Source organism: Clarias gariepinus, chromosome 19 (genome assembly GCF_024256425.1).
Source record: "Clarias gariepinus isolate MV-2021 ecotype Netherlands chromosome 19, CGAR_prim_01v2, whole genome shotgun sequence".
In the NCBI taxonomy this organism is placed as follows: Eukaryota; Metazoa; Chordata; class Actinopteri; order Siluriformes; family Clariidae; genus Clarias; species Clarias gariepinus.
The window spans coordinates 17,440,926-17,451,669 of record NC_071118.1 but is presented as its reverse complement, the minus strand read 5'-3'; the positions used below and the strand labels follow the sequence as shown (position 1 = coordinate 17,451,669).

The following is a 10,744-nucleotide window of genomic DNA, read 5'->3' as shown; positions in this document are numbered from 1 at the left end:
AGTTGTTGTTGCATCCTTCTCTGCAGCGAATCTATTCTTCTGAGATGCTGGTCCACAAATTGCCATTATATTTATATTATGCTAAATTATTAGCTGAGGCCAACCGCTACAAAAGGCCGTGCTTTTAAACAAGGGTATCGTTAATTTCAGTAGTGGTCAGTAATAGCAAATGCACACGGATTTGACAGAAAATTAAGCAATTTAAATAAAGAAAAGAAAATAATTATATGGGCGTGAGGTAGACGTTTCTAGTGGGCATTCCCAAGTTGAAATCATGGATATGTTTTTCTTGTCAGGGAGCAACGTGTTTTTTTGTTTTTGTTTCAATCTGTATTATAGTATGTTTGCCCTCCTAAATCTATATGGCATAAAGTAAAAGAACGAAAAGTAATGTAATAAAAGTAGATCTACAATCGCAAATTTAAACTGATAAAGACTTCCATGACATGAGCCAGCAAGAAGACAAAAGGATCACACAGCTAACGACAACATTAACTGTAGCTACGAAGTTTTAAAGCAGGACAATAGGTTTTATTTATCATTTGCCCGCCGTGGCTCTAGTTGGCAAGAAATTCACAGCACATATTATTTTGATCGCATCATATTTCTTGTTGGGTCTATTTGTTGCACCTTATACCATTGTCAGATTTATACATGTCAACTTGCACCTCTCAACTACATGAGCGCACTTCTCCACAACATTCTGACAACCCACGTGTAAACCTGCTGCTTATCTAAGTTATTGGTTTATTAAATATGACACGTGTGGGTAGTATTTGTGATTTCGCTTACTTTACCATTTCATTCTGTTGGTGTCCTTGAATTTATTTATTTCTGGCGACCAGCATGCCTTGCGGGGATGTCGGTGTGTTCACCATGATGGGGAAAGGTGTTTTGGTTAGTGGCTTCGGCCCTGTTTGTGTGTGTGGGGGTGTGACGTGTGAAATGTGCTCCAGTTCAGGCTGACGCTGAATTGGATGTAGGCTCCTGAGTGAAGGGGCTGTTCATGCTATACTGCTGTGTGCGCCTAATAAAGTACTCCCAGCCATTGCATTGGGCAGCAAATAAGCTCACTCGTCTCTCCACCATACTTTCCGGCGTAAAAACGCTACAATATTATAAACATTCATATTTTAAATAAATAAATAAATGAATGTTGTTAGTGTCAATGTTATGCATGGTGGTGTATAATGACTTCGCAAAAGACATTCGACTTTTGCATATTTATTAATATTTTTATAGGAAATTTACAGGTCATTTAACCTATTGGCTCAAAAGCTATTCTAAAATGTGCAGGCACTGTCCTGCAGAGGGCACAACCGTTTATATTCAATATTATCATTTTGCATATTTATTAATAATTAATAATCAATAATTATATATTGCTTACAAAGGGATAAAAAAGCAGCCAAAAGGTTAAATGACCTGTAAGTTATTGAAGTAAAAATAATTGAATTTCCTATTAAACATATTAATAAATATGCAAAGTGATAATATGCAAAGTCACTATACACCACCATGCATCAAATTGACACTAAACATTTATTTTTATTATTTCAAATATGGATGTTTATAATATTAATATTATCCGTACTTCAGTCGGACAGTAATTTGCTTACGGTCCCTAACTCGCGGAGTAGGCAAGGTGATTTCGCCGGACTCTGTTGGCGAAACTCCGCTAATCGGTGTCTGGGAGCCGGAGCTCGAATATCCAACGTCCAACTTCACCGCGGTATATTATACCGGCCTCCAGACTATAACGGCTTCTTTGTGAAACAACATAATTTGAAAGTAACAGTCTGTCATTTTTTAAAAAGTTTTTATTAAATCACAAAAATATGTACAATATGAAAGATATAAAGGTACAAGAATCAGGTATTAAAGATTGAATTAGACAAATAATTATATACAGGTAAGTAGAATAACAAAATACTAATAAATAGCACAAAATACTAATATAGAAAGAAAGCGAAAAGAAGTGACAAAAAAACAGAATGTCGAGATTAAAGCAAAGCAGATTTATGATTTTCTATTAGCTTTAAGGAGTTTAAGAGGTTTTGTATTTCACAGAGGAAAGGTGATAGTTTAGGAGCAAACACTCTGTCATTGCAGATTTATCCATCAGTCCGTGACGCCGGTTAGTATACACGTGGCATTTCCGGTGGTAACTATATTCAGGCGTACTGGAAACAAATCCAATTGTTTTGGTAAGAGTAGATTTTTATTAATAGACAAATCTAAAAAATATTTCGGAATAAGGAAAACAATAGACATAGCAGAATTTACATGTATGTGTTTTTATTCTAAATTAATGCTTTTAATAATTTATCCCACATTTCGACCAAAACTTTTTTTAACGAAAACTTACACGATGACCGATGGAGCACATGTATACTACCACACAAATATAAAATCGAATTTTATAATCCATATAAATCTTTCATTTTATTATGTATTTTTTCAACATTCAGGGCTGCAGTTGAGAACGACGTCCTTGCCGGAAGAATTGACTGGTAACACAAACAGGAAGCGGCATACTAAAGGGCTATTGCAAGTCAGCCATTGCTGTGTTCGTGGCCGTGTTAGTGATAGAAACTAGGGCAGTGAATAAGACGTTTACTACAGCGTTTCGAATTAATTGGAGGAATCTGTAGACTTCTGAGTGTAACAGTTGTCTGTTCATCTACATATAGATACGAGGTATGATTTTCTTTCTTCGACCGATACCTGGTAACTTGATTTAAGAGTGGTTAGCAATACTGGTTGGTACCAGAGCTTAGTTAACTACTGAAGTTATGAAATTTAATAAGATTAGGATTGGTAAATTATCTATAACAAAAGCAGCTTGTAGGTTTGGTATTCACCAGGTTCTTGGTGTAATTAAAATGTCTGAATGATGTACGGTGAAATGCTAAATTAAAGATTATCTGCACGATGCTGTTGAAAAATATTTGCTGGATTACCTGCCACACGATTGACATGTAATATTCAGTAACGAATGTTATTGGGCTAAAGTTTACTGATAATTAATCGTTTCTCTCGGGTTACTTTAAATTATTGCGATGGACCAAAATGTAAATTGGTCAGAAATTGCCGTGTTTAAGTCGAAAGATAGGAAAAAAATAATTATGTCCTATCAAAAATACCAGCAAGAGGCAAGTAGACGGCACACTGTAGACTGGGGGATGAGGGCTCATTAGCTGCGATATCCCGTGCAAATGGTGGAGTGAACGTGGCGGCTGTCCTCTATGTGGACGAGTGAGCGCAATTATCTCTCATATTATTATCTGTCAGTGTTACATAATTAACTGCCTTTGTGCCAGTACTCTAACTAGTCATGTTTCTGTTACGTGATTTACGGACATTAATCCCATAAAAAAAACGTTAACTAGATATGTCATGAACTCAGTTCATACTTTTTGTGTTGAATGGGCATGGAACTCTGCTCTTGGTCCTGTTTTGTAGTAAAAGGAACAACTATTTTTCTCTAGCATTTTTTAAGGCAGGCAATACCTCAACTTAGCTTTTATAACCTCTTTAAAAGTTTTGGTTATGCTGGGTGTAGTTTTGTAAATGTTGATTATTTTATAAATTTGAGGCTTTAATGTAATAAGTAATTAGAAAAAAGAGTTGTATTGTTTTGTGCCAAAAATCATATCATTAAAAGGCCAGGCGTAATCAGGAACCAGCCCATACAATATTATCACAATTCCAAGATGGCAATTTGCACTTTTTTTAGTTTGGCAAATTCTGTAAATGTCGATCTAATACATTACAAATTTTCTTTTTTTTTTTTTAAATTATATATTTTTTAATCATTAATCTTAAACCTGCAACATGCTCCTGTGAGGCTGTTTCTTTGAATATGCATAGGAGAAGAATAATGCCAGGCAGCATTGCATGTTCTTTTATGCATTTTTTATAAATTCTAGGTGTGCATGTACATCATGGTGCATGCCACAGAAATATCTAAAGTATGTGTACATGCAACATTTGACTATTTGCGCTTTTTTTGGTTGCAAGTTTTATTTGTTCCCTTTATCATTGTAGTCTTATGTTCTCTCTTATGTATGCATGGAGAGATCTCAATTTAAATGGACTTGTCACTTCATTTTCCCTAATTGCTAGTAGCGTTTTTTAATCAGCCTGCTATTAGACCGTTTAGAAGATGGCGAGTGATTTATTTATCATCACCACAGAAGTAGGGTAGTGATGTGCAGGGTTGGAACAATGTTTTGAATTTTTGATTGTGTAATTGTATTTGATAGACGTAAAGTGTGAAAAACGCTCGATTTTCACACCCGTGTAAACAAGGCCTAAGGGGGTCGCGTGGAATTACGATTAATTAGTTATTGTTCGTAATAGTGAAAGTGAGAAGCACATTTTGCTAAATATTAATTGCTTCTGTTGTAGGATCCAACATATAAGCCACAGATTAAAAAAAAAAAATTGGGGCAGTTTCAAAACATCACCCATGTTTTTTGCTGCAGCGATGTTCAAACATTATTTGGATAGTTCTGAATATTGCACTGCCATCACAACGCCTTGTGATTGAACTGTTTAAAAACCACTACCAACAATCAGGGAGAATGAAGCAGCAAGTCCATTTACACTGAAATGTCTTCCGTTTACACTGAGAATCGTGCATAATGTACGATTTGTGTGCATCGAGAGTTTTTGTGTTTATGCTGTTGCTGTGTAGGATGACTTTTTTTCCACATCCCGTGCACCCACACACACTGTAACAGAAACACTGCTTTATCTGTAAACTTCTTTAACAAGCAACCTCTCTAATGATGCACACACTAATGAAATAGAGTCAGAGACTCTGGAAACTGGATATTTAACAAGAAACCTCTCTAATGACACTTGCTTTTACTTTACGCGTACGCACACAATTTATTTAAAAAATTGCTTGTCCTGCAAAACGCTTGCAGACCAAGTTAATTGCAATCCAAGGTTCCACTGTATGTGTGCAAGTGTTTCATGTTGGTGTGCATAAAAATGAAGGCGCCTTACAGCTATGTATTTACAAAAACATGGAAGGATGGGAGAGTACTTTTTGTCTATTTGTTTGTTGATTATTGCACTTTAAACAATTGATCTAGGTATCTTGTATTTATTTTCTATATAGCCTGGAAGATGGGGTTGTAAGGATTGTAATTATTTATTGCATATGAAAATGCTTCAAAAACAAGCATGTAACAATACTCTGGTGGAACACTTCTATTGCAGGTCTAAGAGGGTTCATTTAATTTAAAAAGCAAAACATATATTTTAGATTAATTACATGTAAAGTTAAATATTCCAAGCCTTTCAAAAAAATACATGCAGCTCATTTAAAAATAGTCTATCAAGTCTTTCATATTAGAATTTTTCCTAAGATAAGTAGGAAACTGTTTACAGTACAGAAATGCTGATAAGTTGTTAATTTAGTCTCAGTTCTTGGTTGGAGCTTCTTTAGCACTAATTACTGTGTCAATGCGGCATGGCATGGGGCAGTCAGCCTGTGGCACAACTGAGGCGTTAAAGACTAGGTTGCTTTGACAGCAGCCGCAGCTCGTTTGTATTGTCTATATTAATCAGGTGTTTATTATTTTCCTCTTGACAGTATTCTATACAGAATCAGGTTTATCTGAGAAAGTATAATAAATTTAGACATTTTACTTATTAAAGGTAACAAATGCATAAATTCCATTCTCTTTTTGTCATGTATATTATAAAGAAACTGATACCAGCCTCTATGAAATGCTAAACTAAAGAGCAAAACATTTGCATTTCTTAACTAGGATCAAAGAACGCTCACAATTGCCGAAATGCTTATTTAAAAATGCGACTGTTCTAGTATTCCTACTCTTATTCTTACTTGAGGGCCAAATCATTACTTCCAGGACTCCTTGTCATTTTTTACAATGATAATGGTTCCTAATGAAGTTCAGAATCCACTGAACGACACCCGTGTTAGAAGACATTCATTCTGAGTTTTGAGACTTTGGAGGCATTTGGAGAAAGCATGTGGGGGAGGCATCTAAATGTGTGCTAGGAGTGAATTAACTTATATAATTTTTGTTTATAAATAATAGTTATGATGGATGACAGATATGTAAAAATTAGCTTTTCTTTGCTTTAAAGAAGTTGATTTAAATTATTTTTAAGTGAGAGAATTAATGTAAGGAGTGGGCTGTAATTACATTTGTTTAGTTTAATTATGAAGCTGCTGAATTAAGCTAAGGCCCCTATTTCATTGAGTCGAATTTGCTACTCACCTCTCCTGACGTGTCCCGATTTAAAATTGGCTCTTTCTTTAAGTGTAGTGATCCGCATCGTTAACAATTTGAACAAATTCTTAAAGAGATGAAAACGTCTTATATAGACGTAAGGATATAGAATAAGGATTCTCGTGACATAACGTGTCAATAGTGGAGCGTTAATGAATTTAACAATGTTTTACTTGGCCCTAAATAATTAATTATAAAATCGCTACCAATGTGAAGCAAAATTATAGCAATGCCACTGATTATTACAGCCTATAGGAGGTGTTAACAATATGTTGAACTCGTAATGTCCTGTTAACAAATGGACGCCAATCTATACACATTCGCGCACCGGCACAAGGCTCCACTTTGTTCCCCCCAAGTGAAGTGAAATAATTGTGTAATCTGATTGTAATTAACACACATTTACAGCTGTGTGAAAACGTCAATCAAATGCAAAAGCTGCATACAAATTTACTTGTGAAACCTGTTGGAACATGTGGGGCCAGTAATATAGTACTTTCTCCATTTATTATTATTACTAGTAGTGGTAATAGTGCTTGGATTGTTATTATTATTAGTATTATTATTACTTTTGCTTTATACTTTCCTTTTTCAGTAGTTTTCATTCCTAGGGTCACTTTGTTTGACTGCACAGTTAAATGGGTGTATATATTTTTGAAAAGGAATTTTTATTTAGCGACTTGATTCTGAATTTCGGCAATATGAATGGATACTGGAGCCGTCATACATTGCACACAATATTGGGTGTGTTTTGTTGTATTCCCTCTTAATTAAGTGTGATCTCCTGAATGTTGTTATGAATATAGAGTTAAACAAGCATAATTTGTTTTAGAAATGTGCTTGTGTATCAGCAGGATAAAGTAAATTTCGCTAAAGCAAAAAGACTCAAAGTGAATTTATGGAATGCAAATAATGGGAATTTAGATGATTCTTTCCACTACCACTAAAAAGGCCATATAAATACAGTGGAACCTCGGATTGCGAGTAACACGGTTTGCGAGCGTTCCGCTAAACGAGCAAAGATTTTTAATAAATTTTGATTTGAAAAACTAATAAGCCTTGGTTTACGAGCATCATGTAGCACGCATGCGCTTCTTGTTTTGACGCCGAGCGTTACGTGATCATTACTAAGCTCTCTCTCTTGCACTCTTGCGCTGCGGATATGTGGATAATCATCTCCCCTGCTCGGTCTCTCACTGGTATAATCAACATCCGTGCACGCGTGTACTGTTTACCCTAACACTGTGACCATGTGTGTTCGTGCAAAACATATTTTATGTTTTGTATGCGTGTCTTTACAGTGCAGGATAGTGACAGTGACAGTACTAATGTACTGTTTATTACATGTGTGCACGTGTAAAGCAAAAGCAAGTCTCACTAGAGAGGTTAAAGATTTATTTTCTCTCTCAGTGTCAGCCTGCCATGTGTGTCACACACACCCTTGTCTTGGCTTTACACACACACATACACTGCTCTACACAGGAACACTGCTTTGTCGCGATTCTTTTTAAAGGTAAAGGTTAATTTCTTAAATTTTCTTTTTTTACTTTACAGCAGTGATTCCATTAGCATGCGCTCACGCAAGAGTTATTAGTGATGCTCCTTGCTAATTTTTTTATATAAGTCTTTCCATTTGTGTGTGTGCGAGAAACTCAAATAAGAGGGGAGGAAGGTTTACTGTGTAAGATGAGAAGAGGGAGAGGGGAGGGTCGATTCCTCCTTTCCTGTTATGTTAGCTTCACACACATATACACACATATACTGTATGCGCGCACACACACACACACACACACACAGCGCCTGTGCACATAAATGGAAACACTTATCTGTTGGATTTATTTATACTTTTTTTTAAGGTAAAGTGCAGGATAATTTTTTTTTTTTTTTACTATATATTTTGTAATTTTATTTTTTTTTGCCATGGGGCTATGGAACAATAATTTGAGTTTCTCTTATTTCTTATGGGAAAATACACTTTGATTTACGAGTGTTTTGAAATATGAGCCTGCTCCCGGGAACAAATTAGTTTGTAATCCAAGGTTCCACTGTTTACCATATAAAGTATACAATGCTATATGAAAGTTGACAGCTTTATAAAAACCCAATTTTTTTACACCAACGATTAATATTGATAACATTTACATTATTTCCTAAGGGTTTAGGATTTCTCCAAGATGTACTGTTCAAGCTTGGAATATAGATTGTTGTATTCTGTATTCCCGTCATGTATGACTTGGTAAATGTTGCATGGCCAGTTTATTTTGTCAGAATAAAGGTACAGGAAGTCCTTAGGGCTGCAAGTTTTCAGCTATTTATACTTATCGTTTATCGACAGGATCCTGGTTCTTTCTCACTCACTAAACCATGCACAACGTCTTGGTAAAGGGGCTGTTTGGGGTGGTATTATAATGGCAGCTATTGGATCTTTCTATAGCTTTTTAGAGCTGCAGCTGACTATGCTACAGTTGTCCCAGTCAGAGCACAATTATTTGCTGATAGTCCAATGACCGATAACAAGGGGAATGTTATTAGTGAACCATGCAGCAAAGTATGGGTTCTTTGGACCATTCTTGATGATTATATCTGTGTGTAATGCACTATATACAAAGAGGATATTGCTGTCCATATTGACATGATAAAATAAATAAAACATCTGAATGTCTGTACGTTCAAGAGGAGACGGATACTTTGTGTTTTACAACAAGAACAACATACCACAGCCATTTTCCTGTCATCATTCAAGTTTTGCATTACATTATAAAATTTCCTTCAAAATCTTTACCACCAGATTCCCCCTCCAACAATATTAGTTAGGACAGCACTATTACTGGGATTGTAGAAGGTAACATTTAGCAAATGTTTGCTAACTTTGCCAGCTTGAAAATGGCTATTTCTGTAATTTATTAGGTGTACTTAACATATTGTTTTAGCTTTTGAAATCAAAAGCCCGATAAAATTTTGCCAATATATTTTTATTTATTGATGAACATGCTCATTTTTCAGTAAATGGTAAACTGGGTAGTCCAGTTTACTAGAAAAAAGGTGACCTTGAGTATCATTAATTGTGCAGGGTGATGGACGTTGGCAGCAAAGAGGTTCATTCATTTCATTTATATTTCGAAAAAATTGTATTAAAATTGTAATCTGAATTTGATTTGAACTTAGTAATTTTAATGTGTGTGAAGTGTGAACTGTTAACAGACAACTTTGAGTTGTGGTAAATGTTGCTGAAACATAAAATAATTTCAATTAAATTTATTCGTATAGCGATTTTAACAATTGGCATTGTCCCAAAGCAGCTTTACACAATCAAAAAAATTACTTAAGTTTGTATGGAATTTGAATGTGTATAAATCAAAATGGTCAGATAGTCCCTGGTGAGCAAGCCAAGGGCGACAGTGGCAAGGAAAAACTCCTCGAGATGGTAGTAGGAAGAAACCTTGAGAGGAACCAGACTCAACAGGGAATCCATCCTTATTTGGGTGAAACAGAGAGCAGGAATTGATCTGCATTCATAATGTGTTGGCAGGCAGTTCAGCATAACAGTTAACAGATGTTAATTGATGTTAATATAGAGTCCAGTTAGTTATTGAAAACTCTGGTAAACTTGTATGAAGTTCCAGTCCTGAACAGTCCTGAGTCCAGTCAAGTCCTTAGAGAAACAGCTGCCAACACCAGCCGAGGCCAGAACCGTCTTCTAGGTAGAGAGAACCATCCCCAGACACGAGACGCATCCCAAAGAGACACACGGGGCATCCATATGACGAGATCTCCAACCAGAAGCGGGGCACCAGGATGGGTCAGACAGGTTCTGCATCCTTGATAAGCAGCCTGCATCCTTGATCGAAGTAGGTGTGGCAGATTGTTACACACTAGCCGTTCACTCAGATACTGCGGTGCGAGACCATTTAATGCTTTATATGTCGAAAGTACTATTTTAAAATCAATGCGAAATTTCACAGAGAGCCAATAAAGTGAAGATAAGATAGGCGTGATGTGCTCGTATCTTCTGGTTCTAGTGAGGACTCTGGCTGCTGCATTCTGGACTAGCTGAAGCTTGTTTATGCACCTAGTTGAACAAACAAGACAGTAGGGTATTACAATAGTCCAACCTAGAGGTGATAAAAGCATGAACTAGTTTTTCGGCATCGTTTAGCGACAATATATTTCTTATCTTGGCAATATTCTGAGGTGAAAGAATGCTATCCTGGTAATATTATCTACATGAGCTTTAAATGAAAGGCTGGAATCTATAATCACACCGAGGTCTTTTACTGTTGGACTTGATGGAACAGAAAGGCCATCTAAAGTTACAGAGTGATCTAGAATCTTACTTCTAGCTATGACTAGAACTTCTGTCTTATCTGGATTAAGCAGAAGAAAGTTAATTAGCATCCAATTTCTTATGTCCTGCAAACACATTGCTCAACTTTAGTAAGCTGGTTTATCTCATCAGGTTTTGCTGA

At 35.9% G+C, this 10,744-nt stretch overlaps 1 protein-coding gene across 1 annotated transcript in view; it reads left to right on the top strand.

Annotated features, from left to right (window-relative positions):
• Positions 1 to 2,531: 2,531 nt before the first annotated feature.
• Positions 2,532 to 10,744, top strand: part of sar1b (secretion associated, Ras related GTPase 1B) — a 42,939-nt gene continuing 34,726 nt past the window's right edge. The window contains exon 1 of the mRNA XM_053478353.1: positions 2,532 to 2,700. The gene's annotated coding sequence lies outside the window, so the exon portion shown is untranslated. The remainder of the gene's footprint in view (positions 2,701 to 10,744) is intronic.